We start from the raw sequence: 13,055 nt of genomic DNA, 5'->3' as shown, positions 1-13,055 counted from the left end.
GTTGTTATTTGCTATTTTTGGTTCTCTGATCAAAGGACTCCCTTTAGGATGTCTTGTAAGGTTGGTCTGGTTTTAAAAAATATGGAACGCTTCACAAATTTTCGTGTCATCCTTGCGCAGGGGCCATGCTAATCTTCTGTGTATCATTCCAATTTTAGTATATGTGCTGCTGAAGCGAGCACCTCATTGTTGTTTTGATTTGCATTTCTCTGACGGTCAATAATCATGAGCATCTCTTCATGTGTTTGCTGGCCACCTGAATATCCTCCTTGGTGAAACCTCAATTCATGTCTTCTGTGCATTTTTCAACTGGATTGTTAATTCCTTTGGTGTTGAGGTATTGGAGTTTTCTATAAAACTTAGAGATAAGTCCCTTCCCAGATACGTAATTATCGACAAGTATGAATTTGTTGCTGTCATTTTGTTATGTGCTTTTTTGTAGTGTTGATTTCTTTCTTCCATATAATTTACAGGGTTGTGCTTGTTTTGTTTACGAATTTGTTATCACTTCCTTCATTGCTATTGTTTTAGTATTTGTTAAATATCTGTGGTCATCCTTCTTGATTCTGATGTGAAGGTTTATCATTTTTCTTTGAGGTTATCCTGTGATTTATAGTTTTCTTCCCAAGTTTAGAACAGTGTGTTCTATCTTGCAGTTGTCTTGACTTCTCTACCATCTGGAAGTTCTATAACTACACAATTTTTTCCCTCTTTTTGGTTTGTAGTTGTCCTCATTTGTCAATTGATGTCTCTGATTCCTTGTTCACAATCTTGTAGGTTTATTTACTTTGGATACATCCATAGCTGGTTTGGTTTCTGGGTTATGTCATCATGTGTGTTAATAGTTTTTTGTTTGCTGTTGTTGCTTCTCTGTCCAAAGGACTCCCTTTAGCATCTCAATAAATTTGGTCTGGTTTTAACAAATTCCCTTTATTTCTGCTTATCTGGAAATGTCCTAATTTCACCATCATATTTGAGGGACAATTTTGCCAGATACATAATTCTTGGTTGGAAATTTTTCTCTTTTAGGGCTTTATATATACCATCCCACTGCCTTCTCACCTGCATGGTTTCTGCTGAAAAATCCAGCTTATTCTTATTGGTTGCACATTACAGGTAACTTTTTGTTTTTTCCCATGCTACTTTCAGGATTCTTTCTTTGTATTTGGTTTTGGTGAGTTTGATCATGATATGTCTTGGTGATTTTCTTTTGCAGTCTATCCTGTTTGAGGTTTTTTGGACTTCTTGAATGCATATATTCTCATCTTTCATCATACCAGGGAAGTTCTCTTCCAACAAATCTTGGACAATTTCCTCTGGTTTTATTTGTCTCTTCCTGTTCCAGAATTCCAATGACATGTAAGTTATTCCTCTTGATGGTATCCCACATGAACCTTAGGCTTTTTTCATTTTGCTTTGATTTTTCTGATTGATCGCTTTCCAAAGAAGTATTAAGGTATTTGTCTTCAATCTCATTAATCCTCCCTTCCATTGATTCAGTTTTACTCCTTTGCCCATTCAATGTCTTATTTCTGAAAATTCAGTATTAATCCGGATTTCTGTGTGTAGATTTTATATCATTTCTAATTTTTCATTTATTTTGTCATTTTGTTGTTGTATTGTATTTCAAAATTGTTCTAGGGTTTTCCTCAATTTTATCAGTGTTTTTCTTGATCTGTCTCTCAATTCATTGAAAGTACCTAAATATATTTCTTTTGAATTCCTTATCAGGGAGTTCCAAAGCTGCATCTTCCTCAGGGATGTGTTTTGGGTCTATATCCTGGTCCCATGTTTCTCCTGCTTTATCTTGCTTCTTTTTGTGGACTGTGATGCTCTGTTGTCTCTGAGGAATTGTGCCGTTTTTGTGTTGATATTTAATTGGTGACTGTAAGTTGGAGTGACCTCCCCACAATTTTCGTTTTCTTTGTTTTGTTTGTATGTTATCTACTTAAGCAGGGTACTGTGCTGTGCTCCTCTATTTGCTAGTTCGCAGCACTTATTCACTCACCACCTGTCTCCTTTCCCATTGTCAGTCTCCTGTATGTCCTTGCTGTCCTTGGCAAACAGAGACTATTCTTAGCTCCTGTTTTCATTCAGGTATTTTCACTAGTTGGTGTCTAGTCCACCTCTGTATCCTTCCTTTCAAATCTCAGGGCTCCATGATTATCTTCTGTATCACTGTCAATCGGTTTCTCTTTTCTTTGTTGAAGAGGGTCTGTAAAGTTTACCTGCCTATTCTGCCATCTTATCTGAAGTCTCCTTGCATGTGATATTACTGATACTATCCCATAATTTCCACATTCTATTTGATCACCCTTTTTTGGAATGGGCAAAAACATGGATTTCTTCCAGTCAACTTGCTGGGTATCTTCTAAATTCCTTGGCATAGTGAGCACTTCCAGCACTGCATCCATTTGTGAAATATCTCAATTGGTATTCCTTGAATTCCTGGAGCCTTGTTTTTTGCCAATGCCTTCAGTGCAGCTTGGATTTCTTCATTCAGTATCATGAATTCTTGATCCTATGCTACCTCTTCAAATGGATGAAAATGAACCAATTCTCATTCATTCATTCACTCACTTTTTTATTTATTATTGTGATTTGGGTGAAAGTTTACAGAGAAATTCACTTTCCACACAGCAGCTCACATACACTTTGTCTCATGACATTGACTGCAATTTCCCATAATACAACAGCTACCCTTCCACTTCCTCCCCATAGTTACCTCTTCCTGTGTCCTTCCCTCCCATGCACTCCTGCCCCTGAGCTCTCCCTGTGCATACGCAGCCCTTCTATTCTCCCATGGTTGATCTCTCCAAAGAGTTTATCTACCTAATGTAAATGTTCAGCTCATATGCCTTGTCTTTTGTTTGGCTGGAAGCTACAGGAGTGGGTTCAATTCCAGACCTGAAGGTCAGCTAGGGGCCAAAGTCTGAGGGGTCCCACCAGGCTCTATCAGACTAGTAAACCTGGTTCCCTCCCCCTTTTTTTTTTTTTTAATGATTTTGAGTTTTTTTCCACAGTGTTCTGTCTATCCAGGATCTCCTACATAGATCCCTCTCTGAGTGATTGACAGTGGTAGATGAGCACCATCTAGTTCTTCCGGTCTCACTGTCATATAGGCTGAGGTTCGCACAGTGTTTCAGTCGTTCAGACTAATTGTTTCCATGCATCTTTGGTTTTCTTCATTCTTCTTTGCTCTAGACGAGAGGAGACCCATTGTTGTATCTACAGGCCGCTTGCAAGGTTTTAAGATCCCAGTCACTACTCACCAAAGTAGGGAGAGGAACAATGTTTCTGTGTAGTATGCCATGCCAATTGAGCACGATGTGTCCTGCAACTATGGTCCCAAGCCCACAGGTCCAACTGCTCGCTCCCTCTGGGTAGCTGGCTGTGGCCAAGAAGTGACTACAACTTTGTCCCTTGTCCGCTCTACTACATACTTGGGAATTCTTACAGAACATACAAATACACTTGTAGAAACACTGTACATTCCCACTCTGTATGTGGTCATGGGCACAGTACACCCTGCATAGACATACATGTTCACCCATCTATCCAACCACAGATTAATGTTTGCCTTCACTGATAACAGTGTACCTCCCATGCACCTCTCTCTTACTCTTCCTCATGGACCATTCATTTTAAGTACAGTAACTCTGTATTTTTTCCATCTTCTCTGATACTTCCCACGTTGTTCAATATTCTGCCCAAAGAATCCTTCAATATTGCAACTTGAGGCTTGAATTTTTTATTCAGTTCTTTGAGCTTGAAAAATGCTGAGCATGATTTTCCCTTTTGGTTTTCCAGCTCCAGGTCTTTGTACATTTGCTTGTAATACTTTACTTGCTCTTCTCAAGTAGCCCTTTGAAATCTTCTGTTTAGCTTTCACTTCCTAATTTCTTCTATTCACTTTAGCTACTCATATTCAAGAGTTAAGGTTCAGAGTCTCTTGTGAAATCTTTTTTTTTTTTTTTTTCCCTGTCTTTTAAATGACCTTTTACTTTCTTCATGGATGATGTCCTTCCACTAGTTGTCTGTTCTTTGGTCATTAGTGTTCAATGACCCAAATCTATTCTTGAGATGAACAGATTTGAATAGACCTTGAGATCTATTCAAATCTATTCTTGAATATATTCAGGTGGAATATACTCAAGGTCATAATTTGGCTCTCATGGACTTGTTTTAATTTTCTTCAGTTTCAACTTGAACTTCCATATGAACAATTAATGGTGCATTCTGCAGCTGGTCCCTGGCCTTATTCTGACTGGTGATACTGAGCCACTGTCTCTTTCCACAGATATAGTTGATTTGATTCCTGTGTATTCCATGTGGTATGGTCCACATGTATAGCTGCCCATTTATGCTGCTGTAAAAGATATCTGCAATTAATACGTCGTCGGTCTTGCAAAATTCTATCATGGGATCTATGCTGCTGTAAAAGATATCTGCAATTAATATATCGTCAGTCTTGCAAAATTCTATCATGGGATCTCTGGTGTCATTTCTATCACCAAGGCTATATATTCCAACTATCAATCCTTCTTGTTTGCTTCCAACTTTAGCATTCCGATCACAAGTAATTATCACTGCATCTTGATTGCATGTTCCATAAATTTCAGACTGCAGAAATTGGTAAAAAAATCTTCAATTTCTTCTTCCAAGCATTTAGGAAAGGTAGGAACAATTAAGGAACCAGGAGACTGAAAATGTCATGGCACAAGGCTGAGGGTAGAGAAATATAGCAACAGGTACAGAACACTATGGCTTGGAGCTTCAAACACTACACAAACACAAATAAGTGATATATTCTTTACAAGAGACAGAAAAAACTGTGCAACTACACAGAATGCATACTTAATTCAGCATAGGAGAACACTGAAGAAATGAAAATTAATAGCTTTTACCATGATGAAAATCTAAAGGAGGAAACAGTAGTAAGACCTAGTGCCTGAGGCTGCCGTCCATGGAAATTTCTAAACTTTGCTAATGATACAAATTCAGACACTAGTATCAGGAAGAATATTTAGGGATAAGCTCTCCCATCCCTCTAGTAATATAGTAAAGATGTCGTTGTTGTTGTTTGTTGTGTGTTATCAAGTGGATTGAGACTCATAGTGATCCTAAAGGACAAAGTTAGAACTGCTCCATAGGGTTTCCCAGGCTGTAAATCTTTACAGGAGCAGATTGTCAGGTCTCTGCTCCCTCAGTGCAGCTGGTGGGTTCCAACTAACAATCTATGTTTAGCAGCTGAGTGCCTAATCCTGCACCACCAGGGTTCCTTATGGTAAACATACAGTGGCACAATTCAGCAGCTGATGATTTTTGCCAGGGAAAATTAAGTTCCCAAGTCATGGACTCTGACACCTGACACAACTGACTGGCACCTTGGTGAGGTTGAAACCAAAAGAATATTGGCTTGGTACTTTGTTTTCTGTGCATCTCTCTCTCTGATATCACTCAATATTACTGACAAAAGTAATATGACTCAAGTACTATTAACTAACCAATTATAGTTGAATCAATTCTGACTCATGCTGACCCCATGTGTTTCAGAGTATAACTCTGCTCTAGAAGGTTTTCAATAGCTCTTAACTTTTGGAAGGAGCTCTAGTGGCATAAGGTCTCTGACTGCAAACCAGAAGGCTGGTGGTTCAAATCCACCAGCCACTCCTTAGAAGGAAGACTGGGCAATCTACTTCCATAGAGATACTGCCTCAGAAACCCAAGGAAAGGTTGCTATGAGTCAGAACCAACTTGACAGCAGTGAGTTTGCTTTTTTTGTTTAACTTTTAGAAACTGATAACCAGGCCTTTGTTGTGAGGCACTTAACCTTTCAGTTAGGTTAGTAGCTAAGTGCTTAACCATTTGCACCACCCAGGGACCTAAGATTCCTAATATATCTTACTAAATTTTAGTCCAGAAAGCTCACAATGACTTTCACTCCCACCAGCTGAAACAGCCACTTCACCACACTTTCAAGATCACAGAACATACAGGCAGTCCCTGGGTTAAACAGAAGATCTGTATCTAACTATGTCTTTAAGAATCTGTAGTTAAGTCTGAACAGGTGCATAGTTTCTTAAAGCATTCAGCTGCTAACCAAAGAAGAGTGGTTCAAACCCATCAGTCACTCCACCAGAAAAAAAGATGAGGCAATCTGCTTCCATAAAGATTTACAGCCTTGGAAACAATACGGGGCAGTTCTACTTTATTCTATAGCATTGCTATGAGTCAGAATCAACTCCATGGCAATGAGTTTGGTTTTGGTTTTAGTGCAGGAAAAGGGTCAAAGGCTTTTCAGTGATATAAAAGCTGCACGTGCAGCAAGTGAAGGTAACTGGGATGATGAATTTGTTGCAAGTACAGGTCGGTTCAGTAGTTTCAAAGTGAAACCAAATTTACGTAACATTAAAGGACAAGCAGGAGTTGTCCCTAAATCATACTTTTGTAACCCAGAGACTGCCTTTATATGAATTTTAATCCTTACTAATCTGTTCTATGGGAGCTCTGGTAGCGTAGTGCCTAAGGCACTTGACTGCTAACCAGAAGGCTGACGGTTCAAACCCACCAGCCACTCCTTGGAAGGAAGATGGGGCAATCTACTTCTGTAGTGATACTGCCTCGGAAACCCAAGGAGGGGTCGTTATGAGTAGGGTCCGACTCAATGGCATATAACAACAACAATCTGTTCTATAATGTAAAAGATCTTTGGCAAGAGTTTTCAAAGTAAAAAGACAAATAATAACGCCCAAAAACGCACAGCCATTGTGTTCTGGATTAGTAGAATTTCCAAGTATAAAAGGTTTAATATAAATATGGAGAGACTAAAACTTTAAATTTTAATCATTTATGAGAAACATCTAAAAGCTATCCCATACCCTCCTGGCTTTGAAAATGCAAGATAAGAAACATATAATATACATTGGTTTGCAATTCTTGCTATTTTGAGAATAATCACTATACTGAAACAGTGACCTAGTTAGAGGAGTACATCCTATTCAGGTGAGTTGGGAAAGAAAAATAAAAGGATTAAGGATCACTTTTTACAAGGAATTTGTGATAGTGTAAGTATGACAACCCCCCCCCGACACACACACACATTTCACAAATACCTCTAGTTTCTGCTGCCTTGGCTCTTTTTAAATTAATGTCTATTCCACCAACTCTTTCCGGTCAATGTTGGTTTGGTGTTTGGTAAGTTACTAACAACAACAACAACAACAACAACAAAAAAAACTCACTGCCATCGAGTCGGATCTGACTCAGAGCGACCCTTCCCTTAGGTTTCCAAGTTGCCCAACCTTCCTTCCCAGGAGTGGCTGGTGGGTTTGAACTGCCCCAGCCTTCTGGTTAGCAGTCAAATGCCTTAGGCACTACGCCCCTTTTGGTGTATTATAGAATATATCACATGCACGTGCACAGATGTTGTAACAGACATCTAATGCATATTCCTACAAACAATGTAGTATATATGCATATTGCAGGGGTTAATATCTGGAATCAGACTGGCCAGGTTCCAATCTATTACACACTAGCTATGTGACTTAGCCTAAGCAATTTAATCTCTTAGTTTCCTGATCTGTAAAGTGAAGACAATAACGGCACAAACCCCATATGGTAGTAGATGAAATGAAATAATACAGGTAAAGCACTTATCACAGTCCCTGACACATGGAAAACATTGAAAATAAGTGATATTATATATGTATACATGACGGCTAACCAGAAGTCTGGTGGTTCAAACCCACCAGCCACTCCTAGGAAGGAAGACTGGGCAATCTACTTTCGTAGTGATACTGCCTTGGAAACCCAAAGAGGGGTTGCTATGAGTCAGATCTGACCCGGTAACAGTGGGTTTGGTTTTAGGTTATACAGGTATCTAAAGAGCATCCCAATAAATAATAAAAATGTTCCAAATATTAAAAGAACACACATCACATTATAGGCTAGGCAACGGTGGGTAGTGGTTATTTAGAACATTTCAACTTTATGATAACTGAAACAGATGCTGATTAATGTCAGTAAACCATAACAAATGGTGCACGTGCTTTATAGCTCCCTAGCTGGTGCATAGTGGCTAAGACACTTGCCTGCTAACCAGACGGCTGGCGGTTCAAACCCACCAGCCACTCCTCGGAAGGAAGGTTGGGCAATCCTACTTCCGTAGTGATACTGCCTCGGAAACCTAAGGAGGGGTCGCTATGAGTCGGGTTTGACTCCACGGCACGTAACAACAAAGCTGGTGCACACTGTTCATACTCAACTACTAACCTAAATATTAGAAGTACAAACCCACCAAGCACTGCTGTGGAATAAAGGCCTGCTTCCATAAAGTTTATAGCCAAGAAAATCTTACGAAATACTTCTACTGCATAACACATGGGTTTGCCATGACTTAGAATTTACTCAATGGCAATGGATATTTTAGTATGTTTTGTTAGGACATTACATATAAACAGACACACATACGTATATACATACGTACACACATTTGTATTTTCACAGCACATACAGCAATGCTGTGTACCTATCTATTAATATCTACTGATATAACCACTTCCCTTCCTTTTCTGTCATTTCTCCTTTCATGTCTCTTGTTCTGGTTACCTAGTGCCACTCTGACAAGAATATACCACAAATGGGATGGCCTAAACAAACAGTTTATTCTTACAATTTGGAGGCTTTAAGTCCAAAGTTCAAAGTGCCAGGCTCTAGGGGCTGGGTGAAAGCCCCTCAACCCTGGGGTCCAGCTCTGCCTCCAGCTCCCGGCCCACTGAAGCTACAGGCATTTCTCCACTCAGATAGCTGCTGGCTGCTGAAGCTGAGAAGCCCCACGGTTGACAAGTAAAAAGGCACAGTCCCAATGTTACCAAACCATATGACAGGCCATTAACTTAAGTCCACTGTAAATCCCAAGATTGGCAGAGCATAGCAGGCTGCTGAGCAATGACACGGCTACATGCAGGGCCCAAGTGTGCCATAGGCTCAAGACCATTCTCAAAACTTCTCCTTATATACAGGACGCAGACCACATACCCAAAGGCAGCTACTCAGCTGCTCCCAGTAGATTCCACCATGGAGTTGATTACCAGTCTCATCATGGGGAATACTACATTCAGCTGCCCAGCCACTCAACCAGGCCTACCCAAGTTGACATACAAACATAACCACATCTCTGTACTCTATTTTCCCACAAATGGAACCAGAAAATTGTAACGTTCTCTTCTTCTAAGTTCACTGACTGATCAGCTACAGTATATCACCCAACTCTGAATGACTATTAACTAATCATTTTCTCTACACCTTCACCTAAGTGAAGACTAGTGGTCATTCTACATGAAATGCAAGTGGTTCTGTAGGTGAACTTAGTCTACCACCCTAAGAAGCTACCATTTTAGACCTCCATTGTCTTTAAGCCTCCAACTCCCAATGCACTCTCAACAAATGACTCTCCTCCTACCCTAAAGCTCCTATACAAATCAACCTCTACACTTCTGCTCTGAATTTTGTCCTTCTCTTCCTTCAGGAATCCTTTACTATAGATTATCCCTTTCTTTTGCAGATTTACATCTCTTTTCAAATGGATCATTCACATTAAATTTTAAACATAGCCAATGCTCACCAGTTTATTTTTTTAAAAACACTCAGTTTCAATCCAAAACAACTCCAGATACTGCCTATTACCCTTCCTTCCTTCTTTACCTCCAATCTTTCTAGTTTCACCTCTCACTCACTCTTCAAAGTACTTCAGTCTGACTCCTGCTTCTATTACTACATCAAAACAGCTCCACTTAGTCACCAAAGCTCTCCTTGTTAATTCAATGATTGTACCTCACCAGCTTTTGGTGCTAATTACCACACCATCCTGAAAAATTCTCTTCCCTTATCTTCTGCACCACCACAGTTCCCTGGTTTTCTCCAGGCTCTTTAAGTAATCCTTTTCAGATTTCACTGCATCCTTTCTTACTAGGTCATTTACTTTTGGGGCTCCTCAAGCTTCAGTTCTAACCCCTCTTCTCATTCTCTCCCTTTGTGAGCTGATTCTCACACCTGGCCTCAAATACCATCCACACAGCTACAGGACCAAACCTTCCTTTTGAGCTCTGGGTTCTGTTAAATCCAGCTGTCTTTAAGATCTCTTCTTAGATGAGGCAAAAGCATCTTAAACTCAACATGTTCAAACTAAAACAAAGAATCTCAGCAGAGCTCAACTTGCCCGAAAAATAGTCAAGTTTTCCTATTATCCTTCATTTTATAGTACTGTATACCTTTTCTTCACAGCTAGCACTTATCAAAGTTTACACTGTACATGAATACATAGACACTGCCTGTTTGCACAGTATCTGTGGTTTCTTACATAACTGATAAGCTTCAATCCTCACATCCATGACCCTTTTTCCCACTGCTTAGATGGAAAGACTTTTAGTTACTTTCATGTTCACCGCTGCTTTGGAGAGCTGAGAGCAGTGAGTGCTCAGTACTTAGGGTTAATGTACTCGACTTCAAATCTTTTACAACACATTACCCGTATCTACCTCCTCTCATATTTAGTTTGTCACTACTGATGGGGTCCTATACTACAGAAGAATCAATCTATGCTATATACTGAAATGATTAACTGAACTGTGCATTGCTGAAATGATTAACTGATCGGTCAGAGAAACAGAGTTAATAAATCAATTTAATACATACTACATGAAAGCTGAGTTACCTTGTATTAAATGTACAATATTATAAAACTTAAAACACTCTTAAGTACTATTTTAATTAATTTATAACACAATCAGAATTAATCTTCAGTTAAATTATCATAAAATTTAAAAAGCTTAATGGCTTTACCATTATAGGAAGTCCATATATTTCAAACATCCAACTTAACTCCTACTTGCCCTTTAATGTTACGTAAAATTGCCCACTTAGAAATGACTAAACTAATCCCTACTACCAACAAATTCTTCATCACAATTACCTTCCCTTGCTGCATGTGCACCTTTCAAATCATTGAAAAGGCTTCCAGCCTTTTGTTGTACTAAGAAACAAACCAAACCAAACCCACTGCCATTGAGTAGATTCTGACTCATAGTGATTCTCATTGGGTTCCCAAAGTGGTAAGTCTTTTACCACTGGGTAAGTAGATTGCCCAGTCTTGCTTCTACGGAATGGCTGGTAGGTTTGAACCACCAGCCTTCTGATTAGTAGTCAGATACCTTAGGCACTATGCTACCGAAGCTCCTTTGTTGTACTAATTGTTGTTGTTGTTGTTGTTGTTGTGTGCCATCGAGTCGGACTCGACTCATAGCGACCCCTCCTTGGGTTTTCAAGGCGATAGCACTACGGAAGTAGATTGCCCAACCTTTCCTTCCGAGGAGTGCTGGTGGGTTTGAACCACCAGCCTTCTGGTTAGCAGTCAAGTGCCTTAGGCACTACGCTACCAGAGTTCCTTTGTTGTACTAAAGTACAGCTAAATAAGAACTGTATGCACCTCCAATTTACGTTCAAATTCAACCTAAAGATACCCTTAGGAACAGATCTTGTACGTAACCCAGGACTGCCTGTACATATTAATAAACAATTAAAATAGCATTCAATTAATCATATTTTATTCATATTTTTTCAAATACTTAGACATGTATTTCACTAGAGTTTTATTAAATTTAATTTAAAATTCCTTTTTGTTTTCTTTGTAATGAATAAGTAGTTTGCTACATTTTGCAGGAAAATCAAAAAGACTTGGTGACAACAAGAACAGTTCAACTGGTACCTTACTTTTGTTTGGCAGAACTGCAAAACTCTGGTAGCGTAGTGCCTAAGGCACTTGACTGCTAACCAGAAGGCTGGCGGTTCAAACCCACTAACCACTCCTCAGAAAGAAGACTGGGCAATCTACTTCCATAGTGATATTGCCTTGGAAATCCAAGCAGGGGTCACTATGAGTCGGATCTGACTCGACCTCAGTACCTAAAAATGTAAAGGTACTGAACTCCTTTTAAAAATATTTTCTACTACCAAAACATCTACAAAATTGAGCTGCCCTCCCCACAAGCTAATGGAATGAGTAGTTATTCAGAATGCAACAGTGGACATGTATCTAATGAAAGACTGCATATAAAGAAGTTCATTATGTTTTAGATCTTAATGATTAAACTATGATGATCTTCATCAGTTCACTTAAGCAATTTCTTAAAATGAAAATTTCACATATTTGGGGAAAACAATAAGGAAACCAAGTTAAAATTTCATTATACTCAAAATAACCTTGTGTAGAAAATAAACAATTTGCAAAGTAGGTGGAGAAAAAAAAAACTTAATTTTTATACTTTATTTTTCCTCTGATTATAAAAGTAGTACATTTAATCAAGAAATTTCAAAAAATAAGCAGGTATAAAACACTAAAATAAAATTCAACCATAAACCCCACCATTGAGAAGTCACCCACTGTTAACCATTTGGTATGTTTCAGTCTTTTTTAATCACAAAAATGAAATGCTCTGTTTCCTTTATTATTTCAGTAGTTATTGTAACATAGCAGTTTCCCATATGAATAAGTGTATTCCTTAAAAATAAGATTGCTAGAGGGGAACAAAGGACTCCATTATATGTATCACTCCCCTAATGTTGGACACTGAGGTTGTTTACAATGAATTGCTATTAAAAATAATGTCATGATGCACAATTAGTGCAGTTCACCTGAGTCAATCGAAAAACAATCATTTAACAACAACAAAAGTACTTAGCTTCCCAAATACAGCTTTCAAGATCTAAGGTTTGTTTTGTTTTTCTTAATTATGATTTAAAAAATTAAGTTTTTTCCTATGGAATTTACCTTTTATGAACATTAGTAATATCACAAATTTGTCAGATTTTGAATGATAGGTTTAAAAAGAGTTAAAAATTTTAATTTGTAATTTAGAAGTAAAAATAACTTTGCCAAAAAGAACACATGAACCAAGTCTATGTAACAGAATTATTTATAGCTCTGAATATTCACTACACAATAAATAGTGCAGGAAGTAGAATAAATACTTGTAAATAAACATAAAATTTATAAAAAG

At 38.5% G+C, this 13,055-nt stretch overlaps 1 non-coding gene across 1 annotated transcript; it reads right to left on the bottom strand.

Annotated features, from left to right (window-relative positions):
• Positions 1-75: 75 nt before the first annotated feature.
• LOC122151582 lies at positions 76-182 on the bottom strand. The gene has a single exon (XR_006164221.1). It is a non-coding gene; the product is annotated as a U6 spliceosomal RNA (small nuclear RNA).
• Between the last annotated feature and the right edge of the window lie 12,873 nt (positions 183-13,055).

The sequence above is a fragment of the Orycteropus afer genome, unplaced genomic scaffold (genome assembly GCF_000298275.1).
Source record: "Orycteropus afer afer isolate SDZICR_OR568_19922 unplaced genomic scaffold, OryAfe1.0 scaffold00579, whole genome shotgun sequence".
Taxonomy (NCBI): domain Eukaryota; kingdom Metazoa; phylum Chordata; class Mammalia; order Tubulidentata; family Orycteropodidae; genus Orycteropus; species Orycteropus afer.
Note: the sequence above shows the minus strand (reverse complement) of the source record. Positions and strands in the feature narration are given on the sequence as shown.